The 15,525-nt window shown below is 35.7% G+C and overlaps 1 protein-coding gene across 11 annotated transcripts in view; it reads left to right on the top strand.

Annotated features, from left to right (window-relative positions):
• ITCH (itchy E3 ubiquitin protein ligase) overlaps window positions 1-15,525 on the top strand; it is a 212,757-nt gene that overhangs the window by 114,718 nt on the left and 82,514 nt on the right. The window lies entirely within an intron of this gene.

Below are 15,525 nucleotides of genomic sequence, written 5' to 3'. Positions count from 1 at the left end.
TCCTATTACCCAGGAAATTACAAGGGACGTAAGAGCTCTGTACCAGATGCTCCTATTACACAGAAATTTTGCACTTATTTTTTAAAAGTTCTTAAGTATTTTATTAATTTCGATGCAGTTATAAATAAAATTATTTCCTTAATTTTATATTTTGTATTGCTACTAGGAGGAGTTGTCTTTGTATATTAATTTTGTGTTTCTCAACCTTGATAAATTTAATGGTTTTTTAAGTGAGTTATTTAGGATTTTCTATATGTAAGATCTTGCCATCTGCAAACAAAGGTAATTTTACTTCTTCCTCTTAAGTCTGTATACCTTTTATTTTCATAATCTCTAGAATCTCTAGTATAATACCAAATAAAAAGTGATTATAGCCAGGCTTGGTGGCACATGCCTGTAATCCCAGCATCTTGGGAAGCTAAGGCAGAAGGATTGCAAGTTCAAAGCCAGCCTCAGCAATGGTGAGGCCCTAAGCAACTCAATGAGACCCTGTCTCTAAATAAAATACAAAATAGGGCTGGGGATAGGGCTCAGTGGTTGAATGTCCCCGAGTTCAATCTCCAATACCACCCCCCCGTGCCCCCCCCAAAAAAAGAGTGATTATAGCACTTATCTTTGTTTTCTTCTTGATCTTTTAAAAGCATTTAGTCTTTCACTGTAAGTCAGCTATTGGCTTTTCACAGATACACCCTCTATTAGGTGGAGGAAAGTTATTTTCTCCTTGCTGTTTGCGTGTTTGTTGTTGTTGTTTGTTACTGGGAATTGAACTTGGGGCACTTAACTACTGAGCCACATCCTCAGCCCTTTTTTATATTTTATTTAGAGACAAGGTCTCGCTGAGTTGCTTAGAGCCTCACTGAGTTGCTTAGAGCCTCGCTAAGTTGCTGAGGCTGGCTTTGAACTCAAAATCCTCCTGCATCAGTGTCTTGATGGGCAAAAGTTGCGACATATTCAGTTGAGGGGAGAAATAAAGAATGTTCACCCATTTCTGCCCTTTTCAGTGTTTTATTCACTCAAATCACTTAATACAATTTTACTTTATAGGTTCTTAATCAAGGAATGACAATCCTTAATGCTGGGCATTGCAATTGACATAATCAATTCAAAGCAAACAGTTCTAAGTTAATTCTAAGCACTGCAAACATTCTTAATCATGACAGATATATTACAGAAATTCCCTCTGCATGGCTAAGCTTAAGTGCTAGATTTAAAGTCTTAAGTCTTAGGTATCAAGTCCAGCAAATTTATACTCACACAGACTGCAGCGACCAGGTCAGGAATCGATAGAGGCTTCTCCTGGAGTATAGTTGATGGCGGGCTGAGGAGATGGTCATAAGGAGAAGTCCTTTTCTCACCAGAGTCTACAGGCTGCTGTAGAGTTTGAGGATGACGCAGAGGATTAGACAGATGAGAAGAGTTGGGATGTCAGTCCAGGTCCTCATCAGGCTCTCAGGCTTGTGTGCATCAATGTCGACTGGCTGAATGTCTGTTCATTCACTCCATCATTTATACTAAATTTGGGGGCTTCTGACCACCCTTTCAGTCCCTATCAGAGTCTGTATTCTGAGGTCAAGCCATCTGGTCTGGTGGTCTCGGCTCTGATCTCTTGCCTTATGCCTTCCTTTATCAGGGCAAAGGCAAATGACAGAGACTTCACTCTTGAGTTTTATCAGGATTGTGGAAAGTGAATTATTTTATCAGGCTATGCCTGATGACCATATTGGAGGGCTCTGTAGGTGCCTGGTGGGGACTGCAGTTTTATTTCAAAATGGAGTTATGGGCTAAGGCCCTTAAGGCCATCCTTACATTCAGCCTCCTGAGCTGCTCCCAGAGGCTGAGTGTTTTTAATCATTAAAGGTATTTAATTTTGTTAAATACTTTTTTGCATATATTGAAATAATCACATTTTGCCCTTTAGTGATATGGCGTATTAAAATTTGGATTTTTAAAATTTTTTATTCTAATTTGTAATATATGACAGCAGAATGCATTACAATGCATATTACATATATAGAACACAATTTTTCATACCTCTGGTGGTATACAAAGTATATTCACACCATTCTTGTCTTTATATATGTACTTAGGGTAGTGATGTCCATCTCATTCCACCGTCTTTTCTACCTCCATGCCCCTCCCTTCCCCTCCCACCCCTTTGCCCTATCTAGAGTTTGTTTAATCCTCCCATGCTCCCCTTCGCAACCCCACTATGAATCAGCCTCCTTATATCAGAGAAAACATTTGGCATTTGGTTTTTTTGGGATTGGCTAACTTCACTTATCATTAGATTCTCCAGCTCCATCCATTTATCTGCAAATGCCATGATTTTATTCTCTTTTATTGTTGAATAATATTCCATTGTGTATATATACCACATTTTCTTTATCCATTCATCTACTAAAGGGCATCTAGGTTGTTTTCACAGTTTACCTATTGTGAATCGTACTGCTATAAACATTGATGTTGCTATGTCCCTGTAGTATGCTGTTTTTAAGTCCTTTGGGTATAGACTGAGAAGTGGGATAGCTGGGTCAAATGGTTGTTCCATTCCCAGTTTTCCAAGGAATCTCCATACTACTTTCCATATTGGCTGCACCATTTTGCAGTCCCACCAGCAATGTATGAGCGTATCTTTTCCCCCACATCCTTGCCAACACTTGTTGTTGTTTGTATTCTTCATAGCTGCCATTCTGACTGGAGTGAGATGAAATCTTAGAGTAGTTTGATTTGCATTTCTCTGATTTTTAAAAAATATTTATTTATTTTTTAGTTGTAGTTACACACAGTACCTCTATTTATATGTGGTGCTGAGGATCGAACCTAGGGCCTTGCACATGCTAGGCGAGCGCTCTACCACTGAGCCACAACCCCAGCCCCATTGAACATTTTTTCATATATTTGTTGATTGATTGTACATCACTTTCTGCAAAGTGTCTCTTCAGGTCCTTGGCCCATTTATTGATTGGGTTATTTTGTTTTTTAGTGTTTAGTTTTTTGAGTTCTTTATATATCCTAGAGATTAGTGCTCTGATGTGCTTGCACGTGGTAAAAATTTGCTCCCAAGCTGTAGGCTCTCTATTCACCTCACTGATTGTTTCTTTTGCTGAGAAGAAGCTTTTTAGTTTGAATCCATCCCATTTATTAATTCTTGATTTTAATTCTTACTCTATAGAAGTCTTCTTAAGGAAGTAGGGGCTTAATCTGACATGATGGAGATTTGGGCCTACTTTTTCTTTTATTAGACACAGACCTGTGGTTTAATTCCTCGGTTCTTAATCCACTTTGAGTTGATTTGGTGCATGGTGAGAGATAGGGGTTTAACTTCATTTTGCTGCATATGGATTTCCAGTTTTCCTAGCATCATTTGTTGAAGAGGCTATCTTTTCTTCAATGTATGTTTTTGGTGCCTTTGTCTAATGTAAGATAACTATAATTAGGTGGGTTAGTCTCTGTGTCTTCTATTCTGTACCATTGGTCTACCAGTCTATTTTGGTGCCAATACAATGCTGTTTTTATTACTGTTGCTCTGTAGTATAGTTTAAGGTCTGGTATAGTGATGCCACCTGCTTCACCCTTCTTGCTAAGCATGCTTTAGCTATTCTGGGTCTCTTATTTTTCCAGATGAATTTCATGACTGCCTTTTCTATTTCTATGTGGAATGTTATTGGGATTTTGATTTGAATTGCATTAAATCTGTATAGTGCTTTTGGTAGTATGGTCATTTTGACAATATTAATTCTGCCTATCCAAGAACAAGGGAGATTGTTCCATCTTCTAAGGTTTTCTTTAATTTCTTTCTTTAGCGTTCTGTAGTTTTTGTTGTAAAGGTCTTTCTCCTCTATTATTAGGTTGATTCCCAAGTATTTTATTTATTTATTTATCTATCTATCTATATCTATTTATTTATTTATTTTTAAAGAGAGAGAATTTTTTTAATATTTATTTTTTAGTTTTCGGCGGACACAACATCTTTGTTTGTATGTGGTGCTGAGGATCGAACCCGGTCCGCACGCATGCCAGGCGAGCGCGCTACTGCTTGAGCCACATCCCTAGCCCCTTTATTTATTTTTTTGAGGCTATTGTAAATGGGGTAGTTTTCCTCTTTTCTCTTTCAGAGGACTTGTCACTGATATACAGAAATGCCTTTGATTTATGGGCACTGATTTTGTTCCTGCTACTTTGCTGAATTCATTTACTAGTTATAGAAGTTTTCTGGTGGGGTTTTTTTTTTTTTATTGTCTGGGTATAGAATCATATCGTCAGCAAGTAGTGCTAATTTCAGTTCTTCTTCTCCTCTCCATATCCCTTTAATTTCTTTTGTCTAATAGCTCAGGCCAGTGTTTCAAGAACTATGTTGAATAGAAATGGTGAAAGAGAACATCCTTGTCTTTTTCTAGTTTTTAGAGGGAATGCTTTCCATTTTTCTCCATTTAGAATGATGTTGGCCTGGAGCTTAGCATAGATAGCTTTTACAATGTTGAGATATGTTCCTGTTATCCCTGGTTTTTCTAGTGTTTTGAACACGAAGGGGTGCTGTATTTTGTATAATGCTTTTTCTGCATCTATTGAGATGATCATATGATTCTTTAAGTCTATTGATGTGATGAATTATATTTATTGATTTCTGTATGTTGAACCAACGTTGCATCCCTGGGATGAACCCACTTGATTGTGGTGCTCTATCTTTTTGATATGTTTTTGTATTTGATTTGCCAGAATTTTACTGAGAATTTTTGCATCTATGTTCATTAGAGATATTGGTCTGAAGTTTTTTTTTTTTCTTTGATGTGTCTTTGCCTGGTTTTGGAATCAGGGTGATATTGGCCTCATAAAATGAGTTTGGAAGTGCTCCCTCTTTTTCTATTTCCTGAAAAAAACTGAAGAATATTGATATTAGTTCTTCTTTAAAAAGTCTTGTAGAACTTGGCTGTGTAGGTAGGCTTCTGATGGCATCTTCTATTTCATTGCTTGAAATTGATCTGTTTAAATTGTGTATATCATCCTGATTCATTTTGGGCAAATCATATGATTCTAGAAATTTGTCAATGCCTTCGATATTTTCTATTTTACCGGAGTACAAGTTTTCAAAATAATTTGTAATTATCTTCTGTATTTCTGTAGTGTCTATTGTGATATTTCCTTTTTCATCATGTATGTTTTAGTAATTTGAGTTTTCTCTCTCCTCTTCATTAGCATGGTTAAGGGTTTGTCAATTTTATTTATTTTTTTTCAAAGAACCAGCTTCTTATTTTGTCAATTTTTCCAATTGTTTCTTTTGTTTCAATTTCATTAATCTTAGTTCTGATTTTAATTATTTCCTGTCTTTGGAATTTAATTATTTGGATTTTAATTATTTCTTGCTTTTGGTGTTGATTTGTTCTTTTTCTAGGACTTTGAGATGTAATGTTAAATCATTTATTTGTTGACTTTTTCTTCTTTTAAGGAATGAACTCTATGCAATGAACTTTCCTCTTAGTGAAAGCATAGTGTCCCAGAAATTTTGATACATTGTATCTGTGTTTTCATTCACCTCTAAGAATTTTTAATTTCCTCCTTGATGTCTTTTGGAACCCATTGTTTATTCAGTAGCATATTATTTAGTCTCCAGGTGTTAGAGTAGCTTTTATATTTTATCATTGATTTCTAATTTCATTCCATTATGATCTGATAGAATGTAGGGTATTATCTCTACTTTTTTAGATTTGCTAAGTAAGAGTTGCTTTGTAGCATAATATATGATCTATTTTAGAGAGGGTTCCATGTACTGCTAAGAAAGTATATTCGTTCATTGAAGGATGAAATATTCTACATATGTCAGTTAAGTCTCAGTTTTTGATTGTATTATCGAGGTCTGTAGTTTCTTTGTTTAGATTTTGTTTGGAAGATCTATCCAGTGGTGAAAGAGGTGTGTTAAAGTCATCCAGAATTATTGTGTTGTGGTCTGTTTGACTCTTGAACTTGAGAAGAGTTTGTTTGATGAATGTAGATGCTTCATTGTTTGGGGGCATATAAACTTATTATTGTTATGTTTTGTTGATGAATGGTTCCCTTAAGCAGTATGAAATATCCTTCTTTATCCCTTTTGATTAACTTTGGCTTGAAGTCTGCTTTATTTGATATGAGGATAGAAACTTGCTTCTGGAGTCCATTTGAGTGGTATGATTTTTCCCAACCTTTCACCTTCAGTCTGTGGATATCTTTTTCTATGAGATGAGTCTCTTGGAGGCAGCCTGTTGTTGGGTCTTTTTTTTTTAATCCACTATGCCAGTCTATGTCTTTTGACTGGTGAGTTTAGGCCATTAACATTCAGAGTTATTATTGAGACATGATTTGTATTCCCAGACATTTTTGTTTATTTTTGGTATTTAACTTGGACTTGGTTTCTCCTTTGATTAGTTTTTCCTTTAGTGTAATATTTCCCTTTGCTGATTTTCATTGTTGTTTTTTCTTTTTCTTTTTTTTTTTTAAAGAGAGAAATGAGAGAGAGAGAGAGAATTTTAATATTTATTTTTTTTTCGGCGGACACAACATCTTTGTCTGTATGTGGTGCTGAGGATCGAACCCGGGCCGCACACATGCCAGGCGAGCACGCTACCACTTGAGCCACATCCCCAGCCCCTCATTGTTGTTTTTTCAATTCCTCTTCATGGAATATTTTGCTGAGGATGTTCTATAGTGCAGGCTTTTAAGTTGTAAATTCTTTGAACTTTTGTTTATCATGGAAAGTTTTTATTTTTTTTATTTATTTTTAAAAAATATTTATTTAGTTAGTTTTTAGGTGGACACAGTATCTTTATTTCACATTTATGTGGTGCTGAGAACTGAATCTACTGCCTCACACACTCTAGGCGAGCGCGCTACCAATTGAGCCACATCCCCAGCCCTGAAAGTTTTTATTTTATCATCAAATCTAAGGCTTATTTTGCTGGATAGAAGATTCTTGGTTGGCATCCATTTTCTTTCAGAGCTTCGTATATGTTGTTCCAGGATCTTCTAGCTTTCAGGGCCTGGGTTGAAAAATCTGTACATAACCTAATTGTTTTCTCCCTATGTAATCTGATTCCTTTCTCTTGTGGCTTTTATAAAATTTGGATTTTAATCAGGTATGTATTCTTGGTATAAATCTCAATTGGTCATAGTATAACCCTGTTAATATATTGACGGATTTGTTGGTATTTTTTTGAGGATGTTGCCTCTGTATTTGTAAGTCACATTTTGTCCTCAAAGTCAGACTAGCCTCCTAGAATGAGTTAGAAAGTATTTTCATGTGTTTTTAGGAAGAATTTGTGAAGAATTGATACTAATTCTCTATAAATGTTCACCTATGAAGTCATCTGTCCTTAGGTGTTTGTTTTGGGGAATGTTTTTCATTATTTATTTCAACTCTTGTTATAGGTCTATTCATTGTCTCTCTTCCTTCTTTCTTATAATGTGAAATTTGCCACTTTTACCATTTCTAACTGTACAGTTCAGTGACAATAATTGCATTCAGTTGTTATGCATCTAGCACTACTATTTCAAAAACTTAAATCACCACAAATGGAACCACTGTATCTAGAAAGCAGTAACTCCCATTCCTCTTTTCCTCCAGCCCAGTTGCCTCTCATCTACATATGGTTTCTATGAATTTGCTTATTTTAGCTATTTTATATAAGTGGAATGATATGTTCTTTTGGGTTTGGCTTGTTTTACTTAGGAGATCCAAACAGGGCTTTATGCATGCTCTACCCCTGAGCTGCATCCCTAAGCCATTCCCTTTTAAATTAAATAATCCACTATATCAGTATTCCAAATTTTGTTCATCCATTTGCATGGTTGATGGACACTTGGGTTGCTTCTTCTTTTGGCTGTTGTAAATAATTCTGCTAGAAATATTGATATACAGCTATCTTTTGAGTCTTATCTTTTTTTTTTTTCTTTTGGTACCAGGAATTGAACTCAGGGGCACTTGACCACTGAGCCACATCCCCAGCCCTCGTTTGTATTTAAATAACAACTCTCACTGAGTTGATCAGCAACTCACTTTTTCTGAGGCTGGCTTTGAATTCATGATCCTCCTGCCTCAGCCTCCTGAGCTGCTGGGATTACTTAAGTCATATCTTTTGGGTATATAATAATTCCAGTGTCTGAGCATCATCAGGGACAATTTATTATTTTCCTTCTTGGCTGTGAATGGGCTATACTTTTTGTTTCTTGTCCTGCCATTTATTAATTTATTTAGTAAGTAAGTGCATACCTGGGACTGAACTCAGGGGCACTCTACCACTGAGGTACATCCCCAGCCCTTTTTATTTTGAGGTGGAGTATTGCAAAGTTGATGAGGCTGGCCTCTAACATGTGATTCTCCTGCCTCAGCCTCCTGAGTTGCTGGGATTTCAGGCATATGCCACCATGCTTGGCTTAGCTAATTTTTTTGTTAAGTTGGACATTTAAAACTTTTTGGACCTGGGTGTGGGGGCACACATTTGTAATCCCAGCTACTTGGGGGGCTGAGGCAGGAGGATTCCAAGTTCAGGCCAGTCTGAACAATTTAATGAGACCTTGTCTCAAGATAAAATGAAAAGGACTGGGGATGAACTTAGTGTAAAATGCTTGCCTATCATATGGGAGATCCTGGGTTCAATCTCTAATACCACAAACAAAAACAGATAATATAAGAATTATTATCTTGACAAAATTTTAAGTATACAATTAGTTATGAGGATAGTGTTGTATAGCAAATCTCTAGAACTTATCCATCTTGCAGAACTGAACTTTTATATCTGCTAAATAGCAACTCCCCATTTCATCCTTAAGATAGTGTGATTTACAGTAAGAAATATAGTAAGTATTTTGGTCTTTGTCCTCTGTTCCTGATACAGAGCTCCTTAGAGCTATGTAATATCCTGAGTAATAGGAATATCTGGTACAAAGTTCCTAAATCCTTTGGAATTTCCTGGTTGATAGGACCATCATTTGTTTTGGTGAGGTAATTCCTGGGTGTGCTACTGGGTGGAGGCTGGTCACTAGAAAAAACAAGCTGTAATTAGAATTTTGGGCTTTTTTTTTTTTTTTTTTTTGGATGATACTAGGGAGTAAACTTAGGGGCACTCTGGCACTCTACTATTGAACCACAATCCCCTGCCCTATCTATCTATCTATCTATCTATCTATCTATCTATCTATCTATTTAGAGACAGGGTCTCCCTAAATTGCCAAGGCTGGCAATATCAAACTTGAGATCCTCCTGCTTCAGCCTTCCCAGTAGTTGGGAATACAGGCATGACTGCTGTGCCTGGATTACCATACTATTTTAATTACTGTTGCTTTGTAATGCATTTTGGAAATAAAGTATAATGCCTTATCTTTGTTCTTTCTAAAGACTGTTTTGGCTACTTGGGGTCCTTTTTGATTTTGTATGGATTTTAGGATTTTTTTTTCCCTATTCTACCAAAAAGCCTATTAAGATTTTGGTAGAGATTGCATGGAATCTGTGTGTTGCTTTGGGTAGGATTGACATTTTAACAATATTAAGTCTTCTAGTCAACGCACGGGGATGTCGTTCCATTTATTTGTATATTGTATATTCTTCAGTGTTTTATAGCATTTGCTGTTTTAAGTCTTTTACCTCCTTGGGATTTTATTCCTAAGTATTTTATTCATTTTTATGCTATTGTAAAGGAAATTGTTAGTTATTTTCTTTTTCGAATAGTTTTTTTATTGTTGTTAGTACATGGAAATGTTGATTTTTGTATTTTGATATTGTTTCCTGTAACTTTACTAAATTCATTAATGACTTCTAAATTTTTTTTTGATGGAATCTTAAGTTTTTTGTCATCTGTGAAAGATAATTTTGCTGCTTCTTTTTCAATTTGAATGGCTTTATTTTTTTTTCTTGCCTAATTGCTGTATCTAGAATTTCCAGGATAATCTTGAATAGAAATGGAAATACTAACCATCCTTGTCTTAGTCTTGATATTAGAGGAAAGCTTTCAGTTTTTCAACTTTGAGTAGGATGTTAGCTGTGGACTTTTTGTACATGACCTTTATTATGTTCTGGCAGTTTCCTTCTTATTTTGTTGGGAGTTCTTTTTTTCTTTTTTTGTAGTGCAGGGGATCTTATTCCAGACCTGGTACATGCTAGACAGGTGCTTGTACCACTGAGTTACATCCCAATCCTGTTGATAGTTTTTTTTTTGTTGTTGTTGTTTGTTTTTTATTTTATTTTATTTTTTTTAAATATCACGGAAAGGTATGAATTTTTTTCAGATGCTCCTTCTGTACCCATTGAGATGATAACATGATTTTTATCCTTCATTCTGTTAATGTGGTATATTGCATTGAATGATTCATGTGTTGAACCATTTTTTCTTCCCAGGGATGAATCTCATTTGATCATGGTATTTGATCCTTTGAATCATTGAATCATGTTTAGTTCAGTTTATGAACACTTTGAATGTTTTAATATGGGAACTGTTGAAACCAGGTTCTTCCTCCTCCTTGTGGTTTGCTTGTTGCTGCTTATGATCATTGCTGTTTGCTTGTTTAGTGACTTTTCTGAATTACTTTTGTAAAGTCTGTATTCTTGACACATATGGCCACTAAAGTCTCTTTTCTTTTAGGTTAGTGGTTAGCTAGTGATTTGACAGATTTCCTTAAATACTGAATACCATTCCCCACACCAAAACAAACAAAGAAACAAACCTACCTGGTGTTTGCAGATTTGGTTCTCTTGGGCACTCCAGTGCTTAGGCAGGCAGTTTAAAACTGTCTTAGCTTTCATTCCCTGCTTTCTTAGAGCCTGTTAGCCACTGAGTTAAGAACTTAGGGTCTTTTCAGGTCTTTTTTGAGCATGCAATTCAACCGTGGGCACATGCATGAAGTTCTGGATTTCCTGCAGTACTCCAGAGCTTTTCAAAGCCCTTATTCTTCCCAAGTATTTTCTTTCCTATCCTCTTTCCAATCTATTCACTTTCTTTGCTCCAATTTACCTCTTGCCTCAGGTTGCAGTGGTTAATAAGTTTGCCTTTACACTGAAAGGCAATTAAGGTAGCATTGAAAAGGTACTGAATCAGTCCTTCTTGGAGAACAATATTGATCCCTCTTTGATCCTTTTTTTTTTGGGGGGGGGAGGGTACTATCTTTAACATATAGATAGGTATTCATTTGGCACAGCACCATTTGTGTAGAGATGGTGATGAATTTTTAGATATGAGTACCAAAAGCATTATGTGTGAAAAATTTATAACTTGGACTTTATAAAAAAATTAAACCTCCTAGTTTATGAAAGAAAGGTATTGTTAAATGAGTGAAAAGAGAAATCACAAACTGTGAGAAAATATTTACAAACCATCTGATAAAGGTCTTGTAACCAAAATATATTTTAAAAACTCTTCAACCAGATGAGTGGAACATACCTGTAATCCCAGCGATTATGGAGGCCTAGGCAGGAGGATTGCAGTTTGAATGAAACCAGTTGAGCAACTTAGCAAGACCCTATTTTAAAATAAAAAATAAAAAGGGCTGGGAATGCAGCTCATGGTTAAGCCTCCCTGGGTTCAGTCCCTGGTGCCAAAAATAAGCCTCTTAAAACACAACAATAATAAAAATAAAATACCCAATTAAGGGCTGGGGCTGGGGCTCAGCGGTAGAGCGCTTGCGGAGCATGCGCGAGGCACTGGGTTCGATCTTTAGCACCACATAAAAATAAATAAATAAAATAAAGGTATTGTGTCCAACTACACAACTATATATATCCCAGTTAAAAAATGAGCATCTGTCATCTCAGTGTGAGCAGAAGGCTGAAGCAGAAGGCTGAAGCAAAGAATTGCAAGTTCAAGGCCAGCCTCAGCAACTTTACAAGATCCCGCTCAGTGGTCGAGTGCCCCTGAGTTCTATCCTGGGGGCCTCCCTCCCCCACAAAAAAGGACTAGGGTATAGCTCAGTGGTAGAATGCCCCCCAGGTTCAGTCCTCAATACCTCACATGTGCATGCATGCACACATACACACACACAACGGATCTTAAGAAATATAACCAAACAGTGTATATAAATGGTAAATAAATGTATGAAAAAATGTTCAACATTATATGTCAAAAGAGAATTGCAAATTAAAACAGTAATGAAATATCCCTGTACCCTTACTAGAATGACTGAAGAATAAAAATCTGGCAATACTAAATGCTGGTGACATATAGAGTCACAAGAATTCTCCCTTAGTCCTGATGGGAATGTAAAATGGTATAGGTACTTTTGAAGGCCATGTAGCAATTTCTTACAAAGCTAAAACATAGTATTATCTTTACTGAATTAGTAGTTGCATTGCTACTTATCAAATTGAGTTAAAATTTCATGTTCACATATAACTTGCAAATGAATATTTTTAGTATTCATAATTGCCCCAAACTGGAAACAACCAAGATGAATAAAATGATCAACTGTGGTATAACTACATAATGGAATATTCTGCCAAAAAAAAAAAAAAAAGATTTTTTTTAAATTACTAAGCCATGAAAAATCTAAGAAGAACCTTAAATCATATTGTTGGTTAAAAGAAACCAGCCTGAAAAAACTATTTTATGTTTCAAACTATTTGACACCCTGAAAGAGGCAAAACTATATAAACAGTAAAATTATCAGTGGTTGCCAGGGATTCAGGATAAAGGGAGTGGAATTAGTATAGGTTAAGAAACATGGGAGTTTTACAGTGTTGAAATTATTCTGTATGATACTGTAATGTAGGAATCATTGCATTGTACATTTGTCAAAACCCATAGAACTTTATGAGACCAAAAATTAAACAATGTAAATTGTGGACTTGAGTTAATTAAAGAAACACACAAATTAGAATACTCCAGACACTGGGTCACAAGGTAGAGAAGATGCCTGCTCCTGTGGACTTGTAGTCAAATAAGTTGGAAAATTTTTAATACTACAAAGTATCAAGAAGTTTACTTAAGATTGGGCAGGCAAGGCATGCCTCTCTGAGGAGATGGTATTTGATTTAAGAAGGTGTTAGGCATTTAAAGATTGAGGGAAAGTATTCCTACCTGAGGGAATAGTTAGGATAAAGCTCCTAAAACTGGAATAACCTGAGTGTATTTGGTAAATAAAAAACTGGAGTTGCAGTGGGTGAAGAGGAGAATAATATAAGGTGGGAACAGAATAATAGACATAATCAGGATGGAGTGGTACTTCTATAAGCTTATAATAAGTAGTTTGGATTGTGTTTTAAGTGAGATAGGAAGTTTTGGATGTTTTAAGCAGCTAGAGCATGATATAACTCATTTTAAAAAGAGTATTCAGGTTGTTGTGTGGAGAATGGATGGTGAGAGGGAGCAAGTGCAGAGGCAGGGAAATCAATAATGTTTTGGAGTAATTTGAAAGGAAAGGTATGTCTGTAGCTTGGGCAATGATGGTTAAAAAGACATAAAGAAAAATAGGTATCTTCAAGTTATTTGGTAGGGTATATTTTGCAGGTAGAATTTTTAGAACTTGGTGAGAGAAGAATCAATGAAAATGCTTGTATTGTTGGCTTGAGCTACTAAGTGGATAGTGGTGCTATTAAGGCTGGAGTGGGTATGCTTAGGTATGGAGATTTTGGAATCTCTTTAACTATGTATGCAGTTGTAATAGTCAAACCTGGAACTCAGGGGAGAAGAATGGAATTTTTGCCTGTTTTTTTTATAAGTAATCAAAAAAAAATTTTTTTTTTTGTACTGGGTATTGAACTCAGGGGTGCTTTACCATGGAGCCATATCCTTAGCCTTTTTATTTTTTATTTTGAGACAGGGTCTTCCTAAGTTGTTTAGGGCCTTGCTGAGGCTGGCTTTGAACTTGAAATTCTCCTACCTCAGCCTCCAGAGCTGTTGGAATTGCAGGCATGCACCACCACTCCAGCTCAATATATATTTTTTTTAATTTAAAGGTATACATAATCACTTTCTTTAGTTCACAGACCTGCCCCGTCCTATCAAAGGTAACTGTTACCAGTTTGGGAATGTTCTTAAGTAGCTGGGGATGTAACTCAGTGGTTGAGCACTTGGCTATCATGCACAAAGCCCTGGGTTCTATCCCCAGTGCCAAAAAACAGACAAACAAAAAGTTCTTGAAATCATTCCATTTCAGTCATTAGTAAGATACTTGTTTTAGTATCTTTTAGATGCATCCTAGTCTATTCTGTTACAAAAACATGATTTCTTAAACTGGTTGGCTGTTGATATTTAGATTGTTTTTCTCTCTGCCAGTGTACAAATGTTAAGTTTTATTCTTTCAAGAATCTAATTAATTTTAATTTTGTAAACTAGTTTGTAGAAGTGCATAAATTATTGAAATTACCAACATATTTTTGGCAGAGCACCTCACAATTATACCATAGTGATTCTCTGTAATTATCTGGAGAGAATCCCTGATCCTAAAAATGTTTGCAATATATACTTTCATTAATCTTTTTTTTTTTTTTTTGCATAAAGTCAATTTGAGTTTTTTAAATATTTTAGTTTTGTAGAGACTTTAAATTTATTTTTTTAAACTTTGGGTATTAATAAGTTGTCAACACTATACATATAGGTCAGCAACTAAAATAGTACTTGTATCATGTAGAAAATCAGCATTCAGCAACCCTATACTGGACTTTTCTCACTGCCTCGTAATTTACTTCTCTTGATATCATAGTGCTTTGACATACAGGTTTTTGGGTAGTGGGGAAGAAATAATAATTGTACAGAATGTGGTAATGATGTCCATTTGAGGTTCTCTGTATAATAGCATTTAAACATTTTTTTTGTAGTAGTAGATGGACAGAATGCCATTGTTGTATTTGTTTATTTTTATGTGGTGCTTACACATGCTAGGCAAATGCTCTGCCACAGAGCTACAGCCCCAGCCCATGTATAATAGCATTTTTTTTTTTTTTTTTAGAGAGAGAGGGAGTGGGGGGGGGAGGGAGGGAGGGAGGAGAGAATTTTTTTTAATTTTTTTTTTTTTTTTTTTAGTTTTCGGCGGACACAACATCTTTGTTGGTATGTGGTGCTGAGGATCGAACTCGGGCTGCACGCATGCTAGGCGAGCGCACTACTGCTTGAGCCACATCCCCAGCCCATAATAGCATTTTTTTTTTAATAAATGAAGAATATCACAATTTAATATTCTGTACAAGCCAACAGACCAAGATAGTGATAGCTGAAGAGTCAGTTAAAGCATTAGCAATATCTTAGATGCCTCCAAGCACAATCTACACAATCAAAACTTGCATCTTACTAAATAGTAAAGGTTTGGAGTGTCAGTTTAGGAAATCCATAAATAAATTTAAATTCTATATATAACACAGGATCATTATATATCATCAGATTATATGCTGTTTGGGCTTCCATTTTCCATAATAGCATTTGAATCATATACTTTGTGCATCACAGTTTTAAGGCTTTATATTATATCTCATTTCTCTTCTGTGTGATCACTGATGACTTTAGGGTATGTACTTTCTCTATTTAAAATAAAAGGGCTCTTTCAGTAGACTGTAGGTCATAAACATTTGAACTGGTGCTA

This window comes from Spermophilus citellus, assembly GCF_964194105.1.
Source record: "Spermophilus citellus genome assembly, chromosome: 4".
Taxonomy (NCBI): Eukaryota; Metazoa; Chordata; class Mammalia; order Rodentia; family Sciuridae; genus Spermophilus; species Spermophilus citellus.
This window is presented reverse-complemented; position numbering and strand designations above follow the sequence as displayed.